Consider the following 15,936-nt stretch of genomic DNA (forward strand, 5'->3'; position numbering starts at 1 on the left):
TCACATACCAAGCATGTTTAGGATAAATTCTCTCCTCAGTGTCTCGTCCAGCATTAACAACATGCTCATTTGGTCTAGAATTTTCACAAAAACACTAGCAGCTTTGAGTTGTTCGCTCCCTGTGAACCCAAGCTTGCACAGCTCTGTTGTGGCCTTCTCTCTTAACTTCTGCTGATGATCCTCTTTGGAATTTTTCTCTTGAACAGTAACCTCACGTTCCATCACTGCTGCCATTTTTCCCATATTCGTAGCCATACCCTTTAGATCACCTTGGACTTCATGTAACATGTCCAAAATAGGGTCACTTGATGTTGCAGATACATGATCCTTTCCCTTCCTGTCTGTCTTCTGCCTCTTCAAGCTTGATGAAGTTGAGTCAGTAGAGCGTCTAGGGGTTTCTCTAGACATCATATCCTCCTCCTCCTCCTCCTGATGGTTACCACCTTCAACTACAAGTTCTTTTTCTATGTTCCCAACTGCTTCGCTAAGTCCTTCTGCGCCTTCACCAGTAGCTATGTCACTCCCATATATGGCAGCCAATGAACCATAATAAGGGAAAGCAACATCATATAGGCCCTTCGCTTCAGGATGATACTGCAAAGGAATGCACTAATGTTTCTCAACCTTGGCAATTGACACAAAATGTTGCATTGCAAGTTGAAATGAAATAACTACATTGAAGTAAAGTTTAGACATACCTTACAATGTGCTTCATACTGTGTTTTTTCACACTGAAACATCTTTCTATTCTCATCCTAGTTGAAGCCACTTTTGTTAAGCATTGCCTCCAGTGCCCCGAACTTTGTTCTAAAGTGCCTTACTGTGGCGGAACCACCTCAGATTAACTTAACTAAAGCACGGTTAAGCCTCTTCACACGCGACACTCATGCCTTAATCAAGTTAACTCGATGTGCCATCGGATTTCATCCGATTTAACCACTCAACAGGACAAAATTAGCATAGCTCACACGAAAGTGAGTGGTTCCAGAGAATACAACAGATCCACAATTTGATTAACAAGTTGTTACACACAGGTTAAAATCAGAGTTTTACAAGTTCTAAAGAAAACAATCGAAGGTAAACACCTCGCGGAAGCTACTCATCGGGGTCGGACGTCCCTGGTGAGGCTAGCCAGGACATCAATGATCCCATTCCCCGCCGTCCGAGGAAGGATCCCACTCGACCGTCCAACCCGGAGGGAGCTGGGGCGGCCAAGTGCCAGCAGCAAGCTTAGAAGCTGCAACTTCACCTGAAAAGAGAGCCACAAACAAGGCTGAGCTACTAAGCTCAACAATACTTAACCGTCCGGTGGGAAGAACTACTCCACCACGTCTAGACATGCAAGGCTCTTTGGCTGAGGGGTTTTGTTTGCCAAAAGCACTATGTTAGATCCTTGCTTTCAAATTTTAGCTCAGATTCTAAGTTCATTTACCAGTCTATGTTGGCAACTTACACTAAGCAAACATAGATCCAACTTTATGTATATAAGCTCATCATCAAGACCATGTCATCATCAGACTCCTTCATTACTCAGTGTAGCATTATGATCCAAGCAGTCTCAAACTGTGAGATGTAGACGAATCGATTCGAGTTCTTTAACCATGCATGGTGAACCTAACCTCATGACATCCGCGCACCACCGAGGGTCCCTTCCTGTGTCGACCTTCCCCATAAATTCCCTAACCCGTGTCGGGTCCACTTCCTTTGGTGCAAGGTTCCACAGACTCGGCCTCTACCGTTCTGTGACCACACTTGCCACCACGTGCGGCCGCAGGGGAACTTCGTTCCAAGGACAGTGGAGTGACCGCTCACATCTTGGTTCAATCAGGTACTAGGCTTCCCCATCCCATACTGGGTATGAGATTAGTACTTTCAAATACTTGATCACGAACACCACCACTGTCGGGCCTTAGCAGGTTCAATAAACAGACGGGACGATCAGCCAACCACCAAAAGAGTTAACCATAACCCTGCCCCGTCCATTGTCCTTATAGTTGTAATAGAAGGAAACAACCAACTCCTATAACTCGCGAGTGACAGGAAATCACTCGGCTTTTACCGATTCCTATTTAAGCATTGCACTACTCGACCCAACAGACTAGTGTACATTTCAAAGAAACTATGGCATGCATCTATGGTTGTAAACAACTCCTATATGTAAATGCACAATCATGAGAAGGAAGGCATGCGCAAGTTTGGAAAGATGGGTTCATGCTCCGGGGCTTGCCTTCAAGCGGAGGGGAGGGAAACTGGTCTTCAGCTGGGGCTGCTTCGGCTTCTGGGATTGGCAGCTCTGCTACAGCTCTGTCTTCAGGCGTCGGGTGTAGCTCGTAGACGCCGTCAGCGAGATGTAACTCTACACAAATGCAAATGCAGGAATTAGCATTTATACGGTTATTTCAACAACACTTGCAAGTTAAAGCTCGGACACTTGTAGCAAGGCTATAGAAAAAGGTGGGGAGTCCAGCTTTAGTTGGTGGAGAACAGGATAAAAGGGTCGGATGGGGATAAACTTGTGATCTGACCCTTAAACTTGAGGAATAACTGTGTTGGAGGTCCTCAGATTTAACACCGGGGAGTCCACGATAATTTGCACAGATACCCTCGGGTCAAGGAAAAGGATACAACCGAGTCCTCGGGCGAGGTGAATAAGGGTCAGCGAAACAGACAGGGTCGGGCGAGGTGGAAAAGGGGTTAGCAGCCTACCTTCAGGTTTACTGGTGAAGCTTGGGGTCGGGAAGGAACAGACTTGGGCGGAAAATGAAAGCACTAAGGCTTGGGCGGCGGCGAGGTTGGACAATGCTCCGGCGGCGGCGGAGCTTCTTGTGGGCAACAAGGAAGCTCTAGCACAGCATGGAGGAGCAGACGGCTAGGTGGATTGGGGAGAAGCGGACTTGAGCGGAGAGGGGAACTTCTCAAGAGTTTCAGTGGGATTGCTCAAGTGCGCTCAGAGTAGGGGCGGTGAAACAGCAATGGCGAAGGAACTCCGGTGGGACTCTGGCATTCCCTTTTATAGCGGCGCGGAAGAGAGAGCTTTCGAGCAGCACGAAGACCAGGAAGAAAGGATGAAGTGCGCTGCCATGGCGGCGATTGAGCGGCGATGGGCGGCGGAACAAAACCTTGGAGATAGAGTCTTCGGCTATTGGGCACTTGAGACAAGGCGGCGCAGGCACGGTTTTGCCGGGGTTTAGATTTGGCGGAGGCGAGCGTGGTCTGGTCACGTCGAGCGGTGGATTTGAGTGGCATGATAGGGAGAAAGGCGCTACAAGCGAGGTTGCAACAGGCAAAGTGACAGGGCGAGCGGCGGCGTGGGGGAGCGCGAAACAGCGGCATTGCCGGGGCACATCACTGGCGAGGCGAGAAAAGGAGCTGTCGCTGCCGGAGTCGGGGTTGGCGAGGACGGAATCGTCGTGGAGTGAGTCTGTGGGCGGCGCGACTGTGGAGAGGTGGAAAAGCCGGAAGGCATCGGGTCTTGCAGCCGGGGATCCGGCGAGATGATGGGCGCGGGTCGCGAGGCGGTCTGACGTAGCAGCGGCAAAACTCTGCCATGTCGGCGACGGGGCACCTTGGCGCGGCCAGTGAGGGCGCGAGCGAGACGAGGCGAGGCAAAAAGAGTTGCAGAGGGGCTTCCGCTGGGATTGGGGAGGAGGGCACGTGGATCCATCCTGTCGCGGCCGGCGACTGGGCGAAGTGGCGAGCGTCGGAGAGATCAAGCCACGCGGTGGGGAAGCTCTGAAGCGGGCGCATGCTGCTTGGGCGCGTCTGCCTTGGGAGATCCGGAAAAGATTTCGGGTCCACCAATCAGTCTCGGTTGTTCCACAGCTCCAAGATTGAAAGGAACACTGCCTTCGGATTGAGAAAGAACCAACGGTTTTTGGTTGGGTTTTCAGGGGTCAGGACTGAGAATTGGATTTGGAGCACCTAAACTCAGGAGAGCTGAGTCAGTGGAATTTGGGACTTGGATTAAGATTAACTCGGCTGATTTAACCAAGGTCGTTACATCCTAGCCCCCTTAAAAAGAATCTCATCCCGAGATTCGGGTGTAAGGGCGACCAGTGGGGGTGTGTAGTTCTTACCTCCTTGGTTGGAAAGAAAACCTCAGAAGTGTTTGTTCAGATACTCCTCTGTTTCCCAGGTCGCTTCTTCCTCGGTGTGGTTCTTCCATAGTATCTTGTACATTTTTACAGTCTGTCGTCGGGTATGTCTCTCTTTTCGGTCGAGGACCTTGCCTGGATACTCGGTGTAGGTCAGGTCGGACTCGATTTGAAGTTGCTCATGTTCCAAGACCTCAGTTGGAACTTGGACACACTTCTTCAGTTGGGATATATGGAAAACATCATGTATGGCCGAAAGCTGTTCTGGGAGTTGGATCCGGTAAGCAACGGGTCCACAGATTTCCACAATCTCATAAGGAACAATGTAACGGGGAGCTAATTTTCCCTTTATTCCAAACCGTTGCACTCCTTTGGTCGGGGAGACTCGAAGATATACGTGATCACCAATGTCAAACTGCAGGAGTCTCCTTCTCCTGTCGGAGTAACTCTTCTATTGAGATTGGGCGGCCTTCAGGTTTGCTTGAATTACCTTCACTTGCTCTTCTGCTTCCACTACTAAATCAGGGCCATAGGTCTGCCTTTCGTCAACTTGTGACCAATTCAACGGTGTCCGACATTTCCGACCATATAGGGCTTCAAACGGTGCCATCTTCAAGCTAGTCTGGTAGCTGTTGTTATAGGAAAACTCTGCTAAGGGTAAGCACTGATCCCAATTCTTGTCATAATGGATGACACAAGCTCTTAACATATCTTCAAGGATTTGATTAATCTTTTCGTCTGACTATCGGTTTGAGGATGGTAGGTAGAGCTACGAATGAGTTTGGTGCCAAGTGATGCTTGTAGTTGTTCCCAAAAACGCGCTACAAACTGGACACCTCGATCAGATATGATCGTCCTAGGCACACCGTGCAGGGAAACGGTGCGGTCAAGATACAACTCCACATATTTCTTGGTCAGGTAGGTGGTGTGAACAGGAAGAAAGTGGGCAGTCTTGGTAAGACGATCCACAATAACCCAAATGGAATCATGTCGCTGCGATGTAAGGGGCAGTCCAACAATGAAATCCATGCTGATGTCTTCCCATTTCCAAAAGGGAATAGGTAGTGGCTGCAGGGTACCTGCTATCTTTAAATGGCTGGCCTTGACACGTTGGCAAGTGCACATTCCGAAACATAGCGTGCAATCTCTGGCTTCATTCCACTCCAACAGAAAATTTGACGGAGATCATGATACATCTTATTGCTGCCAGGATGGATTGAGAACTTGGAGAGATGAGCTTCATCTAGGATTTGCTTCCGCAGATTGGGGTTGGATGGTACAACAAGTCGATTCCTATAGTACACTCTTTCATTCTCATCCTGTCAGAATTGCTTGTACCCTTCATCCTTCCACGAAATCTTCCTTTTTATTCGCCTTACTTCCTCATCATCTAACTGTGCTGACCCAATTTGGTCCTCTATAACAGACTCAAGGGATATATGACCGAGGGTTCCATGGGAAACAATTTCCAAACTGAGCTTTCCCATTTCCTGGCACAGGGTTTCTGTGAAGTTGGTTGCCATCAAGCAATTGCAATGAGTCTTGCGGCTAAGAGCATCTGCCACCACGTTGGCCTTGCCGGGGTGATAGTGCACTTCCAAATCATAATCCTTTATCAACTCCAACCATCTTCTCTGGCGCATATTATGGTCGGCCTGAGTGAAAATGTACTTGAGGCTCTTGTGATCGGTGTAGATGTTGCAGTGGGTGCCCATCAGATAGTGTCTCCATATCTTTAAGGCATGAATTACTGCTGCCAACTCAAGATCATGGGTCGGATAGTTCAGCTCATGAGGTCGTAACGCCCGCGAGGCATAGGCAATGACTCGGTGGTCTTTCATAAGAACACACCCAAGTCCAGTGCCAAAGGCATCACAGTATACGTCGAATGGCCTAGAAGGGTCGGGCTGAGCTAAAATTGGGGCTGAGGTCAGCAAGTGTTTCAAGGTGTTGAAGGCTTTTTCACACTTGTTGCTCCACACAAATTTGACTTCCTTCTTCAGCAGATCATTCATTGGCTTAGCTATCTTGGAAAAATCCGGAATGAAGCGCTGATAGTAGCCTGCTAGTCCAAGAAAACTTCGGATCTGGTGGACAGAAGTGGGTGGCTTCCAGTCCATGACTTCCTGTACTTTGCTAGGGTCAACTACTATGCCATCCCGAGAAATGGTGTGTCCCAAGAACTTGACACTCTCTAACCAAAATTCACACTTGGAGAATTTGGCATAAAGTTGATGATCTTTCAATCATTGAAGAACCACATGAAGATGTTCGGCGTGTTCTTCTTCACTCTTAGAGTACACCAGAATATCATTAATGAACACCACCACGAACTTGTCCAGTTCGGGCATGAACATTGAATTCATGAGATACATGAAATAGGCGGGTGCATTGGTGAGTCCAAAAGACATAACCAGGTACTCGTAGAGTCCATATCTTGTGGAGAAAGCAGTTTTGGGAATGTCACAGGGTCTGATCTTGATTTGGTGATAACCGGAACGAAGATCAATCTTGGAGATCACTCTGGCTCCAGCTAATTGATCAAACAGGACATCAATGCGGGGAAGTGGATACTTGTTCTTGACAGTCACCGCATTGAGAGGTCGGTAGTCCACACACAGGCGTAGACTTTCATCCTTCTTCTTCACAAACAAGGCTGGGCAACCCCAGGGTGAAGTACTGGGTCGGATGAAGCCTTTCTCCAACAGTTCATGTAGTTGGGTTTTTAACTCGGCCAGCTCGGCGGGTGGCATCCGATAGGGTCTCTTGGATATCGGAGCGGTGCCAGGCTGCAGTTCAATGGCGAACTTGATATCTCTGTCTGGCGGCATGCTGGGCAAGTCATCTGGAAACACATCCGGGTACTCGCGGACAACAGGAAGGTTTTCTACTCGGGCTTCTGATATAGGATACGCACAAGGAGTTGCGTACTCAGGGCGGGTCAAGGATAGGGTAGACCTGCCATGAAAGGGCGAGTTGATGTGGAGAGCTCGGACAGCTACATCTAGGACCACTTGGTGTCAGGTCATCCAATCCATCACAATGATGATATCTATTCCTTCTAGGTCAAGGATGATGAGATTCTCCCTAAAAAGAGTTTGGCCTAGCTGGATAGGCACAAGGGTAACTATCTTGTCCGAAGCTATCTTCCTTCCCGGGGTGGAGATCAAGTATGACCCTTTAGTGTGACCAACACTCAGCTTACATCTCTCACTAGTTTTATTCCCAATGAAGCTATGGGAGGCTTCCGAATCAAACAAAACAACAACAGTTTGATTATGGACAAGGAAGGTACCCGTCATTACTGGCGCACCTTCGGGGAGCTCGGTCAAGCTGGTGTAGTTGAGCCGTCCTTGGCGAACCTGCACCTTGGGCCTTCTTCCTCTGTTGGCCGTGGGGTTTTGGCTAGTTTGCTGATTCTTGTTTCTGGGGCAGTCCTTGGCAAAGTGCCCTTCATTTCCGCAGGTGAAATAGCGGTTGCTATTCATAGGGCGCGGCGGCGGTAAGGTCAGCCGGGGCGCCTACGGTTGGAAACCTGGGAAACGAGGTGCCGCTGGTGGTGGAGGGAGAGCAATCCATCATCCCGATTGCGGTGGCCTATGGGGCACCTGAGGGAGAACCATCCTGAACCGTTGAGCGGGCGGGCTCGGTAATGCCACTGAGGCCTTCCGCTTGTGGTCGGCTTTGAGAGCCTGCATGCAGTCCTCTTGAGAGATGGCCAGATTCACCAACTCATTGTAGGTATCAACCTTGATGGGATTCAACCTCTCTTTAAGCTCCAGGCTTAAGCCTCTGCAGAACATATCCCTTTTCTTCCCGTCGGTATCGGCGTGATAGCCGGTGTAGCGGCATAGGTCGTTGAAGGCTTGTGCATAGCGTAGGACGTCACGGCTTCCTTGGGTAAGGGCCAAGAACTCATTGAGTTTGCGCTCCAGGAGACCTTCTGGAATGTGATGCCCTCTGAAAGCGGTCTTGAACTCGTTCCAGCTGATAGCATGGTCAGCCGGCAGCATGGCATGGTAGTGATCCCACCAAAGCCGGGCGGAACCATGTAGCTGTTGAGCCGCGAACCAGGCTTTGTTCTGGTCAGGGCACGGGGTGGTGAGGAGTTTGAACTTGGATTCGATCGTACGAACCCATGCATCTGCATCGAGTGGGTCTTCAGTCTTGTGGAAGGTCGGGGGCTGCGTGCTCAAGAAGTCCTCATAACGAGCAACTTGCGGTTGTTGATGAGCTCTCCCTCCATGGGGCTACTATTGCTGCCCTTGTACAATGTGCCTTAGCAGCTCAGTCTGAGCCGCTAGGATGGCTTCCAGTGAAGGTGGGGGCGAAGGCGGAGGAAGATCCTGCCTCTGCTCGCTACCGCTAGGCACAGAGCCAGATCGGGTGCGGTGCACCATCTGCAAGAGTCAACGTTCCGTTAATTCCATAACCTCAGAAGTATTCCAATCAAGCGGGAACGTATACTTTAAATCCCCAAATTACGACTCTTGCCGATAGTGCAACACAACAACATTTCTCATTAAGGGGATACACACTTTTTCTTGCCATCTCAGTTAGCAACTATCTTAGTTCTGCACACAACCTCGGGCGAGTCAAACCGTATCCGATGGGTTCCACTATATCCGACCTTAGGCACTTGGGTCGGGCGAAGCAAAATCGGGCAACAAGGGGTCGGGCGAGGTGGAGACCTGCCTCGAGGGGTCGAGCGCATCCGACCTTGCGACTCGGGGTCGACCAAGCTTTGGTCAGACCCACAGGAAACTTGTGTGTGGTCACAGCACAAAACTTACACAACTTGGCATCCAAGGCGTGTCACAAGGGGTCAAAAGTCAAGTCAAGATCTGATTTCACTAAGATCATTTCATTGTTGTTCTTCCAAACATATGAGGAACACTCAACTCAAGGCTAACCTATTACATCACTATCCAAAACTTAGGTTGCCGAGGAGTACAACAAAAGATTAGATTCCTACAGCTCTCAACCTATGAGGGAACACTATGAGTCGGAGAAGGGGAGTCACCATCTTCAATGTCCATGCTGGACGCTCCTACGACCTCCTCAGGATCCTCTTGTTCGTCCAGCTGCATCTCCAGGGCATGGATAGCATCGAGCTCGGTGTGGTGCTCGTCCAAATGAGCATTAGCAACTGTGAGCTCCATCTCAACTTCCATCTTCTCTTCGGCAAGCTAGATCATGCCATGCTCCATGTCTGTCACTTCTTCCTCGAGCTCGGAAATTCTGGCTTGCATGTCATGGATCTGGATGCCTCTCTGGATGAGCTGATATGACCGCTCCACCAAGCCTCTCTTGGCGGCATGGAAATGCCCTTGTGTGTCTACGGCTATCCGAGCCAAGACAGCCATAGCTCGGCCTTGAAGCTCAATCAGCCGGTATAGTGCTGACATGCACCGGGTGATGGTAGAGATGGTGACCAACGAATGGGAGGTTGCCAACACCTCCATGTTGTTGACGCGGTCAAGCCAGGCTGGGTCCAGCCGATCCCTGGTGGGAAACAAGCCGATTGGGTCTAAGGTGACCTCAAGCGGGTGTAGCCGGCAGAACTGGGTGAGAGCCTGCAGGGCAGCCGACTCCTAGGTGTCCTCCAGAGCATGACCATAGGTCCAGACCTCGAGCGGGGGCCACTCAGGCAGTACAGGGGGTGGAGGTACAACCACTTGCACGTTGCATCTCTACACTCCATGCTCTTGGTACTCACGTCCCACGTACAGAGGCAGGGACTGGTACCCAAACCACCTTAAGGTATCCCACAGAATAGCAGAAAAACCCTCAAAGTGTAGGCATGTAGAGTGGGAAACGCCGTCAGCGGCGTAAAACACGTGTCCGGGGGCAGCCATTTGGAACCAAGAACCGAAACAACGTGAGATAGAGACTCTAAGAAGAAGGACAGGTTGGGTAGGAAAAGCACTCGGAATTCAAACCAGAGCGTAAGCTAGAAAGGAAGCTAGAAATCCTTAAAGCGAAGAAGAGATTTTCCAAGGCAAGGTTGTTTCTGAGAGGTGGCTTCATAGATTTTAGTTTATAACGCATGCACGACCTACTTCGTCCTCTTAACCAAAACAACTGCCAAAACTTTGGTCTTACGCAGTCAGTGCCGGTGGCAAGGCAACCAGTACGTCTCTCCCTATAGTAGCTAGTCGGGTTCTAGTAGCGTCTCCTAAGCGAACGTGGTTAGTGTACTTGCAGAAAAACACAACCACTTGAACCTTTCGTGCCAGCACCCACGAAAGCATCCCTAAGCATTACCGTTCACTATAGAAACGGCACCCATGCGTTTAATGCTACATGGACAGCACAACAACCGCGGAAATAGGTCCCTTTTGAATGGAACCGTATAACCCTTCGCACACTCAAGATGCGGAATCTGCGCACGTATAATAGACGTGGGCGAACAACCGTGATGATAGGCTCGTTGGAATCGAACCATACCACCCTTCGTATGAATCAACACACGGAACCTGCGCACATATGATAGACGTGGGCGAAACAACCGCGATGATAGGGTCCTTTGAATAGAACTTCCTATCAACCCTCGCATACTCATGATGCAGAACTCGGCACACGTATGATACACGTGGCGAAGTGCTGGGGGTTAGCAAAATAACCAATAAGTAATAGCCACCTAAAACAAACCCAAAAATCCCCTAGGGCCTCTCGTGCTAAAGTCATCCTTAACGATCATAAGAGATTTTTCAACAGTTTTCTTGCAAATTTTTATTCAAAAAGATCGTGTTTTCGGACCCATCATTTTCTCTGTCCTGCTAAACCTGCTCTGGTACCAGCTGTGGCGGAACCACCTCGGATTAACTTAACTAAAGCACGGTTAAGTCGCTTCACACGCGACACTCATGCCTTAATCAAGTTAACTCGATGTGCCATCGGATTTCATCCGATTTAACCACTCAACAGGACCAAATTAGCATAGCTCACATGAAAGTGAGTGGTTCCAGAGAATACAACAGATCCACAATTTGATTAACAAGTTGTTACACACAGGTTAAAATCAGAGTTTTACAAGTTCTGAAGAAAACAATCGAAGGTAAACACCTCGCGGAAGCTACTCGTCGGGGTCGGACGTCCCTGGTGAGGCCAGCCAGGACATCAATGATCCCATTCCCCGCCGTCCGAGGAAGGATCCCACTCGACCGTCCAACCCGGAGGGAGCTGGGGCAGCCAAGTGCCAGCAGCAAGCTCAGAAGCTGCAACTTCACCTGAAAAGAGAGCCACAAACAAGGCTGAGCTACTAAGCTCAACAATACTTAACCGTCCGGTGGGAAGAACTACTCCACCACGTCTAGACATGCAAGGCTCTTTGGCTGAGGGGTTTTGTTTGCCAAAAGCACTATGTTAGATCCTTGCTTTCAAATTTTAGCTCAGATTCTAAGTTCATTTACCAGTCTATGTTGGCAACTTACACTAAGCAAACATAGATCCAACTTTATGTATATAAGCTCATCATCAAGACCATGTCATCATCAGACTCCTTCATTACTCAGTGTAGCATTATGATCAAGCAGGCTCAAACTGTGAGAGGCAGACGAATCGATTCGAGTTCTTTAACCATGCATGGTGAACCTAACCTCATGACATCTGCGCACCACTGAGGGTCGCTTCCTGTGTCAGCCTTCCCCATCAATTCCCTAACCCGTGTCGGGTCCACTTCCTTTGGTGCAAGGTTCCACAGACCCGGCCTCTGCCGTTCTGTGACCACACTTGCCACCACGTGCGGTCGCAGGGGAACTTTGTTCCAAGGACAATGGAGCGACCGCTCACGTCCAGGTTCAATCAGGTACTAGGCTTCCCCATCCCATACTAGGTATGATATTAGTACTTTCAAACACTTGATCACGAACACCACCACTGTCGGGCCTTAGCAGGTTCAATAAACATACGGGGCGATCAGCCGACCACCAAAAGAGTTAACCATAACCCTGCCCCGTCCATTGTCCTTATAGTTGTAACAGAAGGAAACAACCAACTCCTATAACTCGCGAGTGATAGGAAATGACTCGAATTTTACTGATTCCTATTTAAGCATTGCACTACTCGACCCAACAGACTAGTGTACATTTCAAAGGAACTATGGCATGCATCTATGGTTGCAAACAACTCCTATACGTAAATGCACAATCATGAGAAGGAAGGCATGCACAAGTTTGGAAAGATGGGTTCATGCTCCGGGGCTTGCCTTCAAGCGGAGGGGAGGGAAACTGGTCTTCAGCTGGGGTTGCTTCGGCTTCTGGGATTGGCAGCTCTGCTACAGCTCTGTCTTCAGGCATCGGGTGTAGCTCGTAGATGCCGTCAGCGAGATGTAACTCTACACGAATGCAAATGCAGGAGTTAGCATTTAGACGGTTATTTCAACAACACTTGCAAGTTAAAGCTCGAACACTTGTAGCAAGGCTACAGAAAAAGGTGGGGAGTCCAGCTTTAGTTGGTGGAGAACAGGATAAAAAGGTCGGATGGGGATAAACTTGTGATCTAACCCTTAAACTTGAGGAATAACTGTGTTGGGGGTCCTCAGATTTAACACTGGGGAGTCCCCGATAATTTGCACAGATACCCTCGCGTCAAGGAAAAGGATACAGACGAGTCCTCGAGCGAGGTGAATAAGGGTCAGCGAAACAGACAGGGTCGGGCAAGGCGGAAAGGGGTCGATAGCTTACCTTCAGGTTTACTGGTGAAGCTTGAGGTCGGGAAGGAACAGACTTGGGCGGAAGATGAAAGTACTAAGGCTTGGGTGGCGGCGAGGTTGGACAATGCTCCGGCGGCGGCAGAGCTTCTTGTGGGCAACAAGGAAGCTCTAGCACAGCACGGAGGAGCAGACGGCTGGGTGGATTGGGGAAAAGCGGACTTGAGCGGAGAGGGGAACTTCTCAAGAGTTTCAGTGGGATTGCTCAAGTGGGCTCAGAGTAGGGGCGATGAAACAGCAATGGCGAAGGAACTCCGGTGGGACTCTGGCATTCCCTTTTATAGCAGCGCGGAAGAGAGAGATTTCGAGCAGCACGAAGACCGGGAAGAAAGGATGGAGTGCGCTGCCATGGCAGCGATTGAGCGGCGATGGGCGGCGGAACAAGACGTTGGAGATAGAGTCTTCGGCTATTGGGCATTGGAGACAAGGCGGCGCAGGCGCGATTTTGCCGGGGTTTAGATTTGGCGGAGGCGAGTGTGGTCTGGTCAAGTCGAGCAGTGGATTTGACTGGCGTGACAGGGAGAAAGGCGCTACAAGCGAGGTTGCAACAGGCGAAGTGACAGGGCGAGCGGCGGCGCGGGCGAGCGCGAAACAGCGGCATTGCCGGGGCACATCACTGGCGAGGCGAGAAAAGGAGCTGTCGCTGCCGGAGTCGGGGTTGGTGAGGACGGAATCGTCGTGGAGTGAGTCCGTGGGTAGCACGACTGTGGAGAGGCGGAAAAGTCGGAAGGCATCGGGTCTTGCAGCCGGGGATCCGGTGAGATGATGGGCGCGGGTCGCGAGACGGTCTGACACAGCAGCGGCAAAACTCTGCCACGATGGCGACGGGGCACCTTGGCGCGGCCGGCGAGGGCGCGAGCGAGACGAGGCGAGGCAGAAAGAGTTGCAGAGGGGCTTCCGCTGGGATTGGGGAGGAGGGCGCGTGGATCCATCCTGTCGCGGCCAGCGACTGGGCGAAGCGGCGGGCGTCGGAGAGATCAAGCCACGTGGTGGGGAAGCTCTGAAGCGGGCGCATGCTGCTCGGGCGCGTTTGCCTCGGGAGATCCGGGAAAGATTTCGGGTCCACCAGTCAGTCTCGGTTGTTCCACAGCTCCAAGATTGAAAGGAATATTGCCTTTGGATTGAGAAAGAACCGGCAGTTTTGGGTTGGGTTTTCAGGGGTCGGGACTGAGAACCGGATTTGGAGCGCCTAAGCTCAGGAGAGCTGAGTCAGCGGAATTTGGGACTCGGATTAAGATTAACTCGGCTGATTTAACCAAGGTCGTTACACTTACTCTTGACTCAATATGTGGAATAACAGATATTCCACCATTAGGTAACTTTTCAGCCAGATGAATCTCAAGCACTAAACAATATCCATTCTTAAAGCCTCCCTCGCCCTTCCACCTTGGGTCCAAAGATATCTCATACAAGGCTTTAACCAATTCATCATCCTTGGCAACAGTCCACTTCCTTTTTTTCTTTCCCCTACCACGGATTGTTGTTGTTGAGCTCTCAGATAAATCCATAGCTGCACAAAATGATAACATGTTAGAAGGGATTGTAAAACAAATCTACAAGTATTATACATGAACTTTAAACTCAGTAAACAGAAACAAAAAAGTAAACCTCAATAAGAAACAGAAGCTCTAAAATTATTATACAGCCCTTGAGCGAGAATATCTCAAAAATTAGTTCACTCATTAGATGTTGACACACACATGATAAATTCTGGTTCACTCATTTCCCCCTTTGTAATTTCCCCTGATGATTCCCCTGATGAGTCATCCTCCTCCATTTCCATTGGATCAATAGACATTCTTTGCAAAATTAAATTGTGCAAAAGGGCACAAGCCATTATTATTCGGCATTGAGTCTTTATAGGAAAATATGATGGTGACCTCAAAATTCCCTACCGACCCTTAAGCCTTCCAAAACACCTCTCAATGATATTTCTTGCTCTAGCATGCCTTATATTAAAATATTCCTCCACACTGTGTGACGGATTTTGTGCGGTCCAACCACCCAAGTGATACCTTTGACCTCGGTATGGAGCTAGAAATCCATTTGCATTTGCATAACTAGCATCAACAAGGTAGTAACACCCTTGAAGAACACACAACCCATTTGGCCTTGAAATAGTATCTCGAAGCACACACCCATCATGTGCTGAGCCCTCCCATCCAGGTAATATATATATGAATTGCATGTCAGGAGCACAAACACTGAGAATATTCATTACAATGTCTCCTTTTCTTGACCTATATCTTCCTTTCAGCCTAGTTGGAACTGTTACCTTGATATGAGTTCCATCTAAAGCACCCAAACAATTCTAGAAACAAAAGACACAACAAATAAAAGAATGTCACAAAACTACTTCTTTAATTAGGATTTTTTTTGAAAAGAAAAACTGTTTGATAAGTCATTTACCTTAAAATATTTCCATTTACCATCCGTGCTATTCTCTGGTATAGGTTCAGGGGCCTTAAGTAGCAAGTGGTGCAACTTTAAATTAGCTACAAGACATAAGTTGAATTGTTTAATAACTATCTCGCCACTTCGAATGATGGGATAGTGTGTATAGGAATTGAGCCACTATCTCCTCTAGAGACATATTCCGTGTTGCTTTCAACCCGTCAACATCACTAAGCATTTCACACAAAGTGTAGAATATTTTCCTGTCCATCCGAAGCTGGCTGATACAAGCAGCATCAGTATTGCGAATAAGGTTGCTCAACCGCACATTCCTTTGTTCTATGTTTTTTATTCTTTGTTCAATTTTTAAACATCTCCTTTTATATGCCATTGCAAGGAGTGACCACATATAGTAGTAAATGACAATGATGGAAGTCATCATATTTCTAAGGGTCATGTTCCTTCTTCGGATTTTTGTGGATAAAGAAAGGTGAGCCATATTGCTGTACACGACAAAAAATGCAAGTAAACAAACAGGTAGGCTAACATTAGAAATAAATCTAAAAGTGTTAATTTAATAAAGGTTTGCTCTCAGATTTCCTAACTTAGTTCAGATTACAAGCAGTAATAATCTCTATGAAACATGCTCCGAATGTTCACCAACATGTTCATCTTTGACAAGTAGAAACACAGCTTAAGTGAAAATGACTAATAGGTTATTCCCTAGTAAAATCC

At 48.8% G+C, this 15,936-nt stretch overlaps 1 pseudogene; it reads right to left on the reverse strand.

Annotated features, from left to right (window-relative positions):
- LOC101766061 lies at positions 1-14,315 on the reverse strand (annotated as a pseudogene).
- Between the last annotated feature and the right edge of the window lie 1,621 nt (positions 14,316-15,936).

This window comes from Setaria italica, chromosome VIII (genome assembly GCF_000263155.2).
Source record: "Setaria italica strain Yugu1 chromosome VIII, Setaria_italica_v2.0, whole genome shotgun sequence".
In the NCBI taxonomy this organism is placed as follows: domain Eukaryota; kingdom Viridiplantae; phylum Streptophyta; class Magnoliopsida; order Poales; family Poaceae; genus Setaria; species Setaria italica.